We start from the raw sequence: 15,118 nt of genomic DNA, 5'->3' as shown, positions 1-15,118 counted from the left end.
ACAGTAATATTTTACACTACCAGTAATATTACTTTTCCGTTACACCCCACATGTTAATTGTGTATTTTCTCATCAAAATTCTGACTTTGCATGTGCAACTTTGTGGATGTTAGGGTACAGTTAAATGATTAAGTTTGTATCTATTTCGACATTTTATTTGTATTTTCACTTCCACAATCGCCATTTATGACTCAGGGGAAGAGCATTCGCTGGACATCTGTCACTCATATTACGTTTTAATAACCGACCTCTTCCGATGACGAAGTTCCACTACATTTCCGCGTAATGTTCCGTACATACCAAAGTTTCCAAAGAAACATTTTTACACATGAAACATGAAGCTAAACATATGATTACGACAACATGTGATTTGGGCTATTTTTGTAAGAATAAAGGATGTTTAGCTACAGAAATGCTAAGCAGGTATAATGATTAATTTATTCTAAAATGCAACAAACAACATATTTCTGTCTCACCAAAATCTATATTAGATCACAATTGGAAGGTACTACAAACACTCAATGGTGGTTTACAGTGAGTTGAGTAAAAGCATAGTAATAATCTCATAAATTGTAATGTCTTGCTTGATGCTGATAGTAGCTAGGCTATCATTCACATGTTACCTAGATAATATTATATTTCATTGTGTATCTTGTCAAAAAATACTAGGCCTACTGTAAGGTCTTAATAAAAAATTTTTTTTAAAGACTTTTGATAGTAGGTGGGTATAATTTATATCAGGACCAAAGGGATGAGGATGGGCAAGCCATGCAATGCCACTATGCCAGAGTAAATTAATGCCACAACTAGGGGTGCACGATATATCGAATCAATATCGTTATCGCGATATCACGTTGCCCGATATTATATCGAAAGTCTCACGATAATTTTCCGATATTTTGTTTATTATGCGTCCGACATGCACCTCTCAAAAATTACACGTCGCTTGGTAGCGTTGCATTTCCCCCGACTCATTTCCTGGTTCTCCTTCTCCATAAACAACATGCAATCAAGGAGAGGGTAACTTTTCATGCTACAGATTTCCCACAGTGGTCAGAAAGAAGACACTTTGTTTCTCTCAATATGACTCTAGTTACGATCGCTCCAAAGCTAATCGCCGTCACTCTCTCACTTCTCCCTCGCTCTACCACACAGTCCACACACACACACAGACTTGCCGGCTCGACGCACACACCAGCGCACAAGTATAAACATCAGGCAACCTGGCCGCTTCATGTGTTTTCTCAGATCGGATAGCTATCTGATTTATCAAAACGATTCCATTTACACCTGGTCACATAAATGTGTTTTTGCAAAACGGATATAAATCCGATCTTCAATTCCCGCGCTATATGCAGATTTAATGGAGTCCACGTCACCGAAAGCAACAGTTATGAGCTGCATTTTATTGATCGTCAGCTAAAATTTCTAAATCAAAGACCGCAATAAAAGAGAGCGGCAACAGCCCTGGTAAGATCATTTCATTTCTTTAATTTTAATGAAGATGATTGTGTGTTGAGCGTCTGCGACTTACTTTCACTTTGATTTGCAATAGTTTGCACGGTGGCTTGATGAATCGATGCTAAGCTTCGGTGATGCGTGCTGCAGTAGCGTCGTCATATCTGGTTATAACAAGACATATAGCCTATAACACGCTCTCACACATTACATTTTTAGCATTTTTGTTTGGAGTAAAATTTACATGTGGTTTCAACAACCAGATGCACTTGTCCAGTTTCGTCTGGAATGCGGCCCAGACCTCCAGAAGTGGTTTGAGTGATCGGAATTGAAATATCGAAAGTAATATTGCGATATCGATAATGAATATTCGAAAACGGTGTTCTCGTCACCCTTTCTCCCGAGTCCCGACAAAATCAAAGTAATGTCAATATTTTCAGCCACTGAATGTACAGGTGAAACTCGAAAAATTTGAATATCGTCCAAAAGTTCCTTTATTTCAGTAATTCAACTTTAAAGGGGAAACTAATATATTATGTAGACTCATTACATTCAAAGTGAGATATCAAGCCTTTATTTGTTATAATTTTGATGCTTATGGCTTTCAGCTTATGAAAACCTTTTCACAATATTCTAATTTAGAATTTGGGGTTTTAATAAGCTGTAAGCCATAATCATCAAAATTATAACAAATAAAGGCTTGATATCTCACTTTGAATGTAATGAGTCTATATAATATATTTGTTTCACCTTTTAAGTTGAATTACTGAAATAAAGGAACTTTTGCACGATGAATGAATTGATGAATTGATGAATGAATGAATGAATGAATGAATGAATGAATGAATGAATGAATGAATGAATGAATGAATTAATGAATGAATGAATGAATGAATGAATGAATGAATGAATGTACTAGGGATGTGCATGAACACAAGCTCTGCTTTATTGGGCGTTTTTTTTCCCGTTCGCGCTACTTGAGCTTAAATAATTTTGTTGTTTTTATTTTTTGTTTACATACAGGCCAACTGTTTAATGTTTTCAACTAAAAGAAAGCTTTAACATATATTGTAGGCTTGTTGTGTATATTGCCTAATCGTAAGCTTGTTCAGAAATGGTGACAAAAACGAAAAAAAAAAAGAAAAAAAAACTTAAAAAATAACGTCTTTTTCGTTAAACGCCATTTAAATAAACGAATATTCGATTTTTATGAGCCCGTATATTTGAATGCAATATTTTTTTTAAATGCCCATCCCTAGAATATACAATACACATCAATGAATAAATGTGAGTTTCAAAATAGTCATAATATGAAGTGGGAATAGACCTAAAACATTCATTCATCTAAAATCACATAGCTGAGGAAGTATGCAGAAGTATTTATTAAACATTTTACTATAGAGGTGGTTGCATCTGTATAAATGTGGCAATATTTGCCTGTTGTTGCCAGCCAGTACTGTGAAGTGACACCGTGAAGGATGACACATGTGTTGGCTGTTTTTGGCGCTGATATTGTGAGCTTGTCTGGGTGCCCTTCAATGCTTTCTACAGCCTGGGGTGCAAACACACAAATGCACACACATACATACACACACCGACTAAGACACTCACATAGACACTGTGAACAACAGCGGACCACAGCCACGGTCAGCGGTGACACTGCCGCCCTGCCAATGCTGAGTTATTATCTAATCTGAGGCTCTGCCCAGGGTTACATTTGTCAATCTGTTCTGGATGGTCCTGAGAGGCTTCTGCTTTCTGGCAAAATGTAGAAAAAAAAAGAAAAGAAAAAAAAGATTATGACCAAAAAAACAAACATATTCATCCCAAAATGCCTACAGGCTACCTGTTGTCCCTTATCTTCTGGTCTGGATGCATGGCATGAGTGATTTGTGTGTGTGACAAAGAACCTGACCCTTCAAACTTACAACAGAGAAGGGGAAAGTGCAGCTTTAGCAACGTACACACTCCGTGAAATTATGGGTCAATATTCTTTTGCTTATAACAGTTAATTATGAAGACTTGGACGACACAAGAATCTCATTATGTTTTTTTTTTTTTTTTTTTTTTTCATTTCCTCAAAAACTCACTCGCCATCGAGGCAAAGTTGTTTAGCAATCCAATAACATGAAGCATTGATTTTTATAGCTGTCTAATTGCATCCTCTAATCAAGATGGAATACCATAAGTGATTACGCCCCAGGCTGTTAATAAACCCATAATGACAGTGCAATGAGGTGGCTTAAGGAACACCTCGTAGACTCGCTGTGAGATGCGAAAACTCTGTGAATATGATGTGTTTGATCTGCCGGTGACAGTAACAGACTAGCGGAGCCCTTTTACTCCATGTGCCGGTGGAGAGTAATTGATTTAGGCTGCAGCAGGAAAGATAGATGGCTGTCAGTGTCTGTTGTGACACATGCAGGATGTCTCTGGCGATATGTAGCAAGGGAAACCGGCCAATTAGAGAAGCACAATCAAATATTCAAGAGCAGACGGACACAGTCGTTATTTATCCATGCTAACACGTGAATATTAAAGAAGTTAAATGGGTGTGGTGCTCAATCATTCACGTTCACGGTATGCTTAAGAGTGCTCTCTTGCTTAGATGGTTATACTGGAAAAAGTACCTGGATTTCCACATAAATTGGTAATACATTGTGCTCTCATCTTCAACCAAGTCACATTAGACAAACACAGTCTTATTAAACATATTACAGACAAACAAAATGTATTAATTTAATTATTAAACAAGCCATATAACATTCACAGTGCAAAGTGGAAAAAGTAAGAATCCCTAAGCTAATGATTTTTCCAAAAGCTAACCTGGAGTTCAGTCAATGAGACGAGATGGTTCAGGGACAAAAGACTCACAAATTTTGAGCTATTCAGAGAAGCTATTTAGAGAAGACTGGAAAGATCTACAAAAGTATCTTTAAAAAGCCTTTTCGTCCGTAAGACAAGAAGAATCCTAGAATGTCAGGGAAAGACTCTAGAAATCTCTAGAATACTCTACATATCTGTTGACACATCTAAGATATGTAAAATGTTAAACACTAACATCACGGAGGTACACCACAAAGTAATCCACTGTGGTTAAAAAAGAAAAAAAAGAAAAAACACTACACTGTAAAAATTGCTGGGTTCTTTCGACTCATGTTTGGGTCAAATATGGACAAACCCAAATGCTGGTTTAAGGAATAGGACAATGACCCAAAGCACAAGACTAAATCAACAATACAACGAATTCAACAGAAGAAAACATGCCAGCTGGAGTGGTCCAGTCCGAGCAATGACCTCAACCCGACTGAAATTCTCTGGCATGACCTCAAGAGAGCCATTCACACCAGATGCACAAGAATATTGCTGGAAAGGTTTTATAAAGAAGAATGGTTCAAATCAGATCGCTGTGCAGGTCTGATCCACAGTTACAGAAAACATTTGGTGGAAGTTACTGCTGCCAGAGATTGCTGTCAACTAAGATGAAAATTAATTTGTGGGTCTATTTTTCTAACTTAGCTGAAGATCAATTGCATCAATAATGCAAAAACCCAGGTACAAATTGCTTACTTATTCCTGCATCTGTAACTCTCTGTATAACACCAATGTTTTGTTGAGTTTTCTGCAATGATTCTAAAAAGAAAGTATGGATGCAAAGAAAATACTCATTATTTGTCTCATGTAAAGGAGGCAATATAGACGTGAACAGGAATTAGAATGTGATTTCAATAAAAAGAAATCATAATGTTAAAGGAAACAAATGATGAAAACAATATGTAAAGTGTTGTACACACTAGCACACAGGTAGCTGCTTCTGCTTTATTCCCTTTTAGCCCACATACACACAGAGAGAGCTTTTTCCCCTACCGTTTTATTGATGAGTCTGTCCTGAGGTGCATCTTCATAATTGTGCATCAGAAAAAGTATAGCACTGTGATGGATATTTGTACATAATAAATGCAGATAAATAAGAGACACAGCCATTTTTCAACCGTTTTATGCCATTAACACTATCTCCCTCAGCAACTGTCAGCTCCATAAAAACCTTCAGATATATTGTGTTTTAATGCCCCTTTATAAAGGCAACATAAAAACGCAATATCCGAGAGCCTGTCACTTAGATAAACAAAGCAGATTATTGATTTCCCCCTAAATTGAAGTGGAGAAAAAACAATAATGCTATATTTGTAGTAACATGGAATTACAAGTGGTAACTGTGTTAAATTCTACCTTGCCTTGTCAGTTTCACACGTCTCCGTAGTTATTCCTCCAGACTCATTTCTTAACTGAAAACCTCCTTATTGGATCGGGATGCAGCCCGAGATCCGCTCTCGCAGCTTATGCTACCTATAGACCATATTACCCAGAATGCATTGCCAGACCTGTGATTAACCTTGCCTGAGTGCGCATACAGTCGATAAAGCATAGGGTAAATAGACTGGCTTTCGCTCTCAGTTCGAGCACGCCGTAGGTCTGTCACTCCGTACGGCTGGAGTAAGACCGTATCCAAGCAATATCTTTAACACAATTCCTCAAGAAGGATGAAAAAAAGCTTTAACAAGCTGGATACCTAGAGAGTTAGCGCTCCACGTCTTTTACAAATAGTCTTACAACGCTTCAAATCGGTGCTCTGTGAGCGCTCTGTGAAGTTTCCCACTCGCCTCTCCCTCACTCCTGCTCTCTCCCTATATTAAATCGACCAATCAAAGCATGTCAGTCATGCAGTCTGCCCAGCGTCTGACAGCTTGGCAGCTCCAATGCGAGAGTGCCTCATTCATTCTTATGACACGCTTCCGATATCTTAGTGTCTGACTCTCGCAAGGTCCATCAGACCGAACAAAATTGCAACCAGAAGCTATCTGATCCAGCTCTGGGTGGTATTAGCAGCCTGTCTCACATCTGAACTGTAAAAGGAGGAAAGACAAACTAAAAAAAACACACAATGCTGTTTATTACCTTGATGCTAATCAAGTGCAAACAAATTCCATTATGGAAAAATTGCCTTTGTATTGACTTTTTGCGAGCCAATGGGCATCCTAAAAAGAACCACAGAAGAATAAAAAAAGCTTGTTTGTTGGAGTGAATGTTGGATACGGGCCATGAGGCACTCTAGATCGAAGCTCCACTGTAAAGGTGTGTGTGTGTTTTGTAGAGAAACTTGAGGGTATATTGATATTGCCAGAAGGGCCCTGTTTGAAACTGTGAGAGGATTGCTTACTTGCACATGAATATAACTAGAAGGTCTCCTATGGGTTCAAAGCCAATTGGATTTGATCAAAAATGGAAAGCTACCCCTGATTGTGATGACTCCAATAAAAAGATGTGACTGAAACTGAAGTTTCAACTCCCTTCTGGCCAATCAATCGTCACAAGGACTGCACTCTCATCAGAGAGTGAGTTAGTAGGTCATTTTAATGTTTGACCTGTTTAACCCTTTTAAACCGGCTGTGTCGTCGCCGACACATACCAGCAAGCTGTAGTCATTTTACCGTAACTCTTCAACCGTTTGCACTATCAAAACCATTCAAATTGCCCCAGCAGGTAGATATTATGCGCTTTTTGGCAATATATGGCTTATTACGGTAATTTCATGCTTTCCATCAGCAAATGACAGCAGCTTTCTGGCAGAGCGGGACGGAAGGATTTGAACAGAGAGATACAAGGTGCGGCAGGTTAGAGTGTTTTGGATTGCATAAAATAATAAAAAAAAACTAACAAATACATGGCGAATGAAGTGGTAGACAGCAGAAGAGGGGATTGGGATGATTTTTGATGAAACTTGGGAGGTGGATGGCCGTTACTCTTTCACCGATCTTAGCATGTGGTGTGTGCATGTGTATGTGTGCGTTCCTATGTATGCATGCATTTGTATATGTGTGTGTGTGTATGAAAAACAGTGCAACCCAATGTCACAAAAAAGACTTGTATATATGTATTATAGTCATATGGACCACATTCATAAGGCTTTTATTGTGCTTTTCGGAGCTTGACAGATCCTGGTTCTCATTTATACTGTATTGTACAGGACAGCACATTGGAATATTCATCAAAACTTCCAATTTTTGTCTCAAGGAAGAAATAAAGTCATACATTTTCTGAAGGACACAATGACATTTTTCATTTTTGGGTGACCTACCCCTTTAGGATTTTATGCTCTGAAGATCTAAAGTGAGACAGAAAACCTATATAATATATATATGTGCTAGCAAGTTATGCATTTTCAACTACATCTGGTACATACTATTATAATTGGTGCATTTGTTTTATTTTTGAGTTTCTTTTACCAGTGGTTAAGTTTGAAAAGTGGCATTTTGCTAGGTTTTTCTGCTATGTACAACATACAGTTTTCTGCCTTGTTGTCTAATGAGAGACCTGTCCCAAGAAAGGCTGGCTGCACTGGCTAAAAGTAATAATTAAGTGCCAATTAAACCCCACTGCCCATGAGCAAAAGCGAGCAAGGTCAGTGTTTGTCAGACTTTGCTGCGAGAAGAAAAAGGCACCACTTTCCTCGTATTGTTCTGTTTATTTGGTATATGTAATTAAAGCTCAGTTGAACTGAAAAATCATTTTGCACTTATTTTTCTTCTAACCTAGACCTAACCAAATAAGTGCTTTAAGTATTGTGTCAACACATTTGATTTTTTTCTTCCTCTTCTTCTTCTTTTGCCGTCATGTTGTTTTCCAACTGGACAACATGATTCAGAGTTGTGAAAGAATTATATTTTTAACATTAGTGAAACAAGGACTGCAAATGTGCTTCCACTGCATCTAAGTAGAACACATCTGTGACATAATGACAGCTGACAGAGTGTGTGATGCTTTCTTTGCTTCTCATTAGCATGCAGCTACAGCAGCCAGACATTACCTGTTGATGGCAGAGCAGAGGCGCATGCTGATGGACAGATGGATGGGGTGGCTGATGAATTCCTGGCAGGTGCTTTGTCAGAGGAGAAGCAATTTAAACCTCAGGGGAGAGGAGCCATTTGGAGTTCACACCAGAGCTCTAATGTAGAAAACAGTCAAATCCTTCCTCTCCCTTTCATAATTAAACCGCAACGCACAGCGGCGTCTCCTAACAAAGGACCGGACATGAGCCGTAGCACGTTAGCCATCGGCACTCCTCTTACCTGACGCCAAGCGTCAGGCTGACTGTGATATAGAAAAATGTCCGCCGAGGGGTCAATCTTCCTTTCATAGGTTGTGACTGATAGATCCAATACCTTTGGAATCAGATAAAACTTTGACGAATGGCTTGGCAGTCGGCTGGTGGGAATCACTTTGCCCTATGCCCGAGCTGGCCTGTCCCTCTCCCATCACGGACTCTGCTGGCTTTGATCAATGGTTCCCACCTGCCGCTGCATAGGGCAGCATGCTGTCACATGATTAAAAGAGCTGGAGGATATTGCTTTCTCTCCGTTTGCTCGGCGAGAGAGAAAACTTCATAAAACTAAGGCGACAGCACTTTCTCTGCTCAGCCCTCTCACTCTCCCCTGTCTGCCACTTGGGTGATCTGGATTGATTTGAGAGCTTTGGCTGATTGGAGAACAGAGGAGTGCGGATGAGCCAGGAGAATGAGAAACATCTGTTTCAGCATGTATCTCCCCGAAAGGGAGCCGTGCTGACGGCGGCGGCGCCTGTCATAAAGAAACTAAATATGCATTCTATAGGAAGCCAGGTTGGGTTTCATTTTGAAGAGAATCAGGAGACTTTTTATCATCCACATGACCTCATCAGATGACATAGACTGTTATGCAAAGACCACAAATCAGGCCATGAGGCAGATAAGCTAAAACATCATGTGCACAGCCCCGTCGCTTAGAACCCTGCAATGTTGAACGAAAAGATGAGAATTGGGGAACGGTAGCCGTGATTGACGAGGGAGGTGGAGGACTAGGTGTCCCCGCATGGATGCAGACCATCGGAGGCCTCTGAAGTGTTTTGCACGCTCACAGTCACTCATCACCCCTCATCCTGGTGACTCTCACATAAGCCCCATAAATCAACGCTATGGCTCCCCTCAACTAGTGATAAATCGACCTGGTGATTAGTGTGATGTATTGTGCAAAATGTAAATAATAACAAGTGTTGCTAATTGGCGCACTACCTGGCAACAAATCAGTAACACGGAATACTGTACGTACCCGACTGCCATTCTGCATCCCACTCATTACAGAAAGGTGCCATCTCATTCCCTCCTCCCTACAGCGCTTGCTCTTCCCTAACTGCTTTGTGCTACTTTTTTAGTTTATTTGTCACTGGGGACTGGTCTCGCAGCTATTGTTCAAGTTAGGTCAGGTTTAAGACCTGAAAACGTACACCTTTTTAGTCTTGCTTTACATTGTTTGCATGTGTTGCCGCTGCACACTAGCAATGCTTTTAATATTTGATTTTAGATTTGTATGGACCATTACTCTCAAGAGAAAAAGAACACTGTTGATGTACGGTTGTAATCAATATTATTCAACCTCCATTGCAAATCAGTTTATTGACAAAATGTACAAACTTTCAGCTGTTTGCAATGAACAGATTAAACACAACTAATTGAAATAGCTTAACACAACAAATGTTTCAAATGGTTTCCCCAAAGTCAACTGAAAATGCCACTGTTAATATCTTCTGCAGTCTCAAAATTATTCAACCCCATCATGGCAAGCATCTTTAGTACTTAGTAGAACACCATTTTGCTGTTATGACCTGCTGCAAATGAGATGTATAACCAGACATCAGCTTCTGGCAGCGTTTCTGATGAATCCTTATAAACAATGGCCTACAGTTCAGTAATATTCTGTAACCACCTTCCTGGCCACTGTAGAATATTTCAGGTCTTCTTCTGCAACCAAGCCTTGGTGGAATTTGAGGTATGCTTTGGATCATTGTCCTGTTGGAAGGTTCAATGACGGCAGCTGTTGATAGATTACTTTTTCTGCCCCGTCCAGGTAGTGTAAACAATATTCCTTTAACTTTGAAATTATGAACTATGCTTTCAACGGTGTCTCTACTCTCTAGGAACATTTAGTGCCATCGCTATCTTTTTGTATCCTTGTTTGTGAAGGGCTATGATATCTTTTGATTTAGCCATATTTCTAACGTGCAGTCAATTGTGACACTCAACAAACCTAGCCAGTTCAGATATTTCATGTGTTCTAGCTCAAGCACACCTGGTGCAACTAATGAAGCCCTTGATTAGTTGCGTCAGGTGTGCTTGAGACAACTGCTGTTTTGTAGATATGTGCTGTTGTGAGGGATTCTATTCAGGGGGTTGAATAATCTCGAAACTGCGGAAGTCATTAAAAGTTAAATTTTCAGTTGAATTTGGGGAAAACACTTGAAACATTTATTGTGTTGAGCTATTTCAATTACTTTTGTTTGATTTGTTCATTGCAAACAGCTTAAAGTATGTAAATTTTGACAAGAAACCTGATTTGCAATGGGGGTTGAATACGTTTGATTACAACTGTAAATATGTATCACCTTAGCAGGCAAAGACACCCACGAGAACAGATATAAATGTATGTCTCAGATACAGACATTACAATCGAATGCTTTTTTTGTATTCGGTGCTGAAACATGCTCATACATACATACACAGCATAAAACTGCATTGGCACCGCAAAAACAAAAATTACGCAGCTGTCTGCTTTAAATGTAGACTTGCATATTGCAGTGCATGCTGTCAGTCCGGATGAAAGTCAGGGGCCGTGAAGTACTTGTTTGAAGCTGCTCTGGGAATCTGCTCCTGATGTACTGGACTCACAAACCAAAAAGATGGCATTCGAAAATAATCGACACAACAGCTCATCCGCCATTACATGGTCCTTATCAGCGCCCTACGTGAGGAGCTCCAGATGCCCGTGTCTCTGATTTACACTCGGTGGAGAGTGAGAGGATACACCATCTGACAGAAGCAAGGAGACTGGTTGTAATTACCGTAGGATGTATGGAAGCAGTTAAGACCTGGAAATACCATTGATCAGGACGAACTATTGACAGAAACACATAGAAGCAGCTGACAGAAACACATAGAAGCAGCTGACAGAAACACAGCCGGTCATTTCTCACTCAGGTTCCCTTCGGAAAGGTGCTGCTCTTGATAGCAAGCTAACATTTTCTAAAGTGTAAGACACCATTCCATTAGGCAAGCCTTTGTACACTGTGTGTTTATTGTAACATTTGCAAAAAGTGTGCAAAAACCTTTGGAAATTGTACCTTTAGGGGTGCTACAGCTTGTCACTGGGGCAGTACCCTCAAAGACACATCTTTGTACCATGTAGGATGCATATTAGTACAGAGTACATATTTGTATTATCTTAAGGTACTAATACGCACCCTTTTGGGGTAGATAAGGAACACAATTCTACCTTTTAGGGTACTGCCTTAGTAAAAAGCTAAAGGTAAAAAAAAATCTATTTTTTCTCTCAGAACATATTGGAACCCCTCACATTTGTTGTTTTAATCGACCAAGTATGGCTGTCAATCGTTAAAAAAAAAACTAAATAGCATATATTGATAATTGCAGAGAAAAGCCCAAAATTTACAAAACATTACATTATGATGGCAGATTAAACAGACATTACAAAAAGTGAATTTCCCTATCATTGACTCAAGAAAAAAGCTGTGAATGTGTAAGACTTTCGATTCAATAGCCACAATAAGTAGATCACTATAAGAATAACAAAATCACAGTAAACTGTAAAACTAATTGCACTACAAACCAGTCTGTTTATGATTAGGATAATAAATGAAAATATTACAACAAATACCAGTTTGCAATAAAGCAACATAGTGACTGTTTTAGCACAACTAAAATAACTAGAAGCACTGACACCTTAAAATGGCCCACTCTTACGTTACAACTTAGGTGGATATCCAGTCCATCACTGGCCTACAGCTCACAGCAATCTGTTCAATCTGTCTAAGGTACAGTTCTCGTGATAACACAGGATGTGCAATATGTGGTTCAGCTAGGCGCACTCTGAAAATCTTTAAGGTGGCACTTCAAGCTTGAATTGCTCTGATAGCAGGAAACTTCATTAGTGGGAGCATGATTAATTGTGTTAATTTTTTTATCAGATTATTTCCTTATAATTAATTGCTTCAAATTAACATGTTAAATTGACAGCCCTAATGAATACGGTATACTACTCTTATGGATTTCTTGCTTTACAGACCAGTGTAATTGGAATTTCTTATATTACACCTGTTACAATTCCCCCTACAGACTCTCACCACTTCTCTGTCTATTTTCTCTCACCTGGACTTATACAATAATGTGGTGTGTAAAAGTCCGCTTTACTTTTGCAAAGCCCTGCTAGCATGCTGCCGATGTGCTGTGACCACTGTATGCAAAGCGTGGTATTAGTCACAGGCCGGCTGGCCATGACAGGCCTGCAGTGTGAGGGAGATTAATGCCGGCCAGGGCCACTTTATTATCCGTAGACTCTTCTTTCTTGCTCTCTGACTCCGTCTCGCCATTGCACCTTGCCATTAATTGTCTGTGCCCTCCCTCATCCCCTCCCACCCGCTCTAGAGTGACGGCAAAAGCACCTGTCCCTAGCTTTGACAATCCCCACCATACCACACTAAACTTGTATGGACGCACTCACACACACCTGCCCTACTGCCACCGGCTGCAGAGAAAATAACATTTATGGTCAATCTCTTCTCTAAGGCACTGCATGCAGGGAGACATACAGGAAGTAAATGCAGCTGTCCTCATTTCCTCTGTACTAGATGTGGTCTTTGGCCCCATTTTAGTAGCATAGTGTTATCAAATAACTTCCAGAAGTTTTTTTTTTTCCCCTGTGTGGAGTTTGATTTCTTTAAGTGAACTTAATGCATATACTTTACAGCAGAGATTGGTATTATTAAATGAGTAATTATTTAATGAGAAAATAGGACTATATTTTATACTGTAGCTAAAGGCAAAAAAAAAACTTGTAAGCTATATTGCTACTATTTAAGATATATTGCTACTATTGTTTTCTTTATTTTCTTTTTGCAATCACTCACATGCAACAGTTGAGGAAATGTTTCTGATATATCTTTAGAATGCCTGCAAAATTGCGTTAAAAATACATTTTGGCAAACAGACAAATTTTCCTGAAATGTTAACTACATTAAAAATAAATAAAATAAAATAAATAAAATAAAATATTTGTAAGAATTTATTTAAAAAATAAATAAATGTATGCCTCCCCAAAAATATAAAAATATATTTTTTCCAATACAGAAACTAAATACACACTCATCATCATCAATCATCGAATGTATTCAAGTATTTGTATACGTGAATATATGTAAGTTTATTAATTAATAGGTGAGGCCAAAAAAAATACATATCATTGACGTGTAAAATTAGCATGTAAATATTCTGCAAGTGCTATATGTGCAGCATCTATACATGGCTGAGTTTTGTTGCTAAGTCAGCTGGATATCAGCACAGATATCAAACTTTTATAACAGTGAGCATCACCTCCACCCTGAGCAGCATGTGTATTCCATCCAGAGATGAAGAGATGGGTGGTTCTGTCAAGCATATACCCCTGTTTATTTCCATAGGGCATTTAGCAGAACACACCTCTCTATGGGAATCTATCACATACTGCAAAACGAGTCCTCCAAGAGGTCCTTCCACGAGTTTATATCAACTTCCCAGCTGACAGCGCACCGCCATTAACAATTAATTATACGGGACAGGCACTAACAGGCTGGGTATACACAAGCCCTCTGGAGAGAGACAACCCAGATGTCACAACGGACCGCCATGTATAATCCAGCGCCTCACTGTATTCACTCACCCACTCCCTAAGGACACTCACAAATCGCCAACCAAAACACTTGTGCGCTTTAGGTTTGGTCCAAAAGGCAGAGTCCACTTTACGAGTGAGAGTTTGTGAAAATGAGAAAGAGAGAGGGAGGGTTTGAGGGTATAAAGATCAGGCAGTGTAACATCCTTCAAAACCTGACATTAAGTATTCAGATGCTACAAAAAAGCAAAGTGTTGGCAATTAAAATAATCAATCTTCCTGGCGACGGTGTACCCAACATCTGTTCAATAAGTCCCCCGCTCTTGGTCTACCGGGAACAGAGAGGGTAAAAGGGAGGAGAGAAGGTCCACTTTTAGCTGTCCTTCAGTGATGAAAACCCCTCCACCTCTAACACACACACTCGCAGCGTGGCCGGTCCGTGCGGGCCTGATGTCAGATGGTTCTGCTGTGTTGTTTCCTTTGTTATAAATAACAACAGGCCACCTGGACTTCCTCCACACACCGGTTTACCGACAATTCGATATAGGAGGGGAGACGGGAGGGGGGCACTAATGATCCCGCAGGCTATGGGCCTCACCGGCACCCCACCCTCCACCCCGCTCCCTCTCTCTCCTCATCCCGGGCTAATGGACCGGCACCCCACCCTCCACCCCGCTCCCTCTCTCTCCTCATCCCGGGCTAATGGGACGGAGGGGATTCAGGGTAGGAGTGATGAATGACAGAGACGGATGGCTCGGGACAAAGCATGTGCTGACAAGCAGTGAATACGGGGCAACGTTGCAGAAAGGTCAACGCCAGGGAGAGAGAGGAAAAGGGAAAAAGTGAGCCTCGCGTGACTTTCAAAGTTTTCTCTATCGGCTCTCATTCGAAAATGTGTGTGTTTGCGAGTGTTT

The 15,118-nt window shown here is 39.8% G+C and overlaps 1 protein-coding gene across 6 annotated transcripts in view; it reads right to left on the bottom strand.

The window, feature by feature from the left end:
- tshz3b (teashirt zinc finger homeobox 3b) overlaps positions 1 to 15,118 on the bottom strand; it is a 233,215-nt gene that overhangs the window by 155,790 nt on the left and 62,307 nt on the right. Inside the window, exon 1 of one of the 6 annotated variants that reach the window (XM_079586835.1) lies at positions 3,070 to 3,162. The exons of the other annotated variants lie outside the window; for them this stretch is intronic. The gene's annotated coding sequence lies outside the window, so the exon portion shown is untranslated. Of the gene's footprint in view, positions 1 to 3,069; positions 3,163 to 15,118 lie in introns of those variants that run through there. 6 annotated transcript variants of the gene reach the window in all.

This window comes from Phoxinus phoxinus, assembly GCF_949152265.1.
Source record: "Phoxinus phoxinus genome assembly, chromosome: 2".
Taxonomy (NCBI): domain Eukaryota; kingdom Metazoa; phylum Chordata; class Actinopteri; order Cypriniformes; family Leuciscidae; genus Phoxinus; species Phoxinus phoxinus.
The sequence above is the reverse complement of the archived record's forward strand: the minus strand, read 5'-3'. Positions and strand labels throughout refer to the sequence as shown.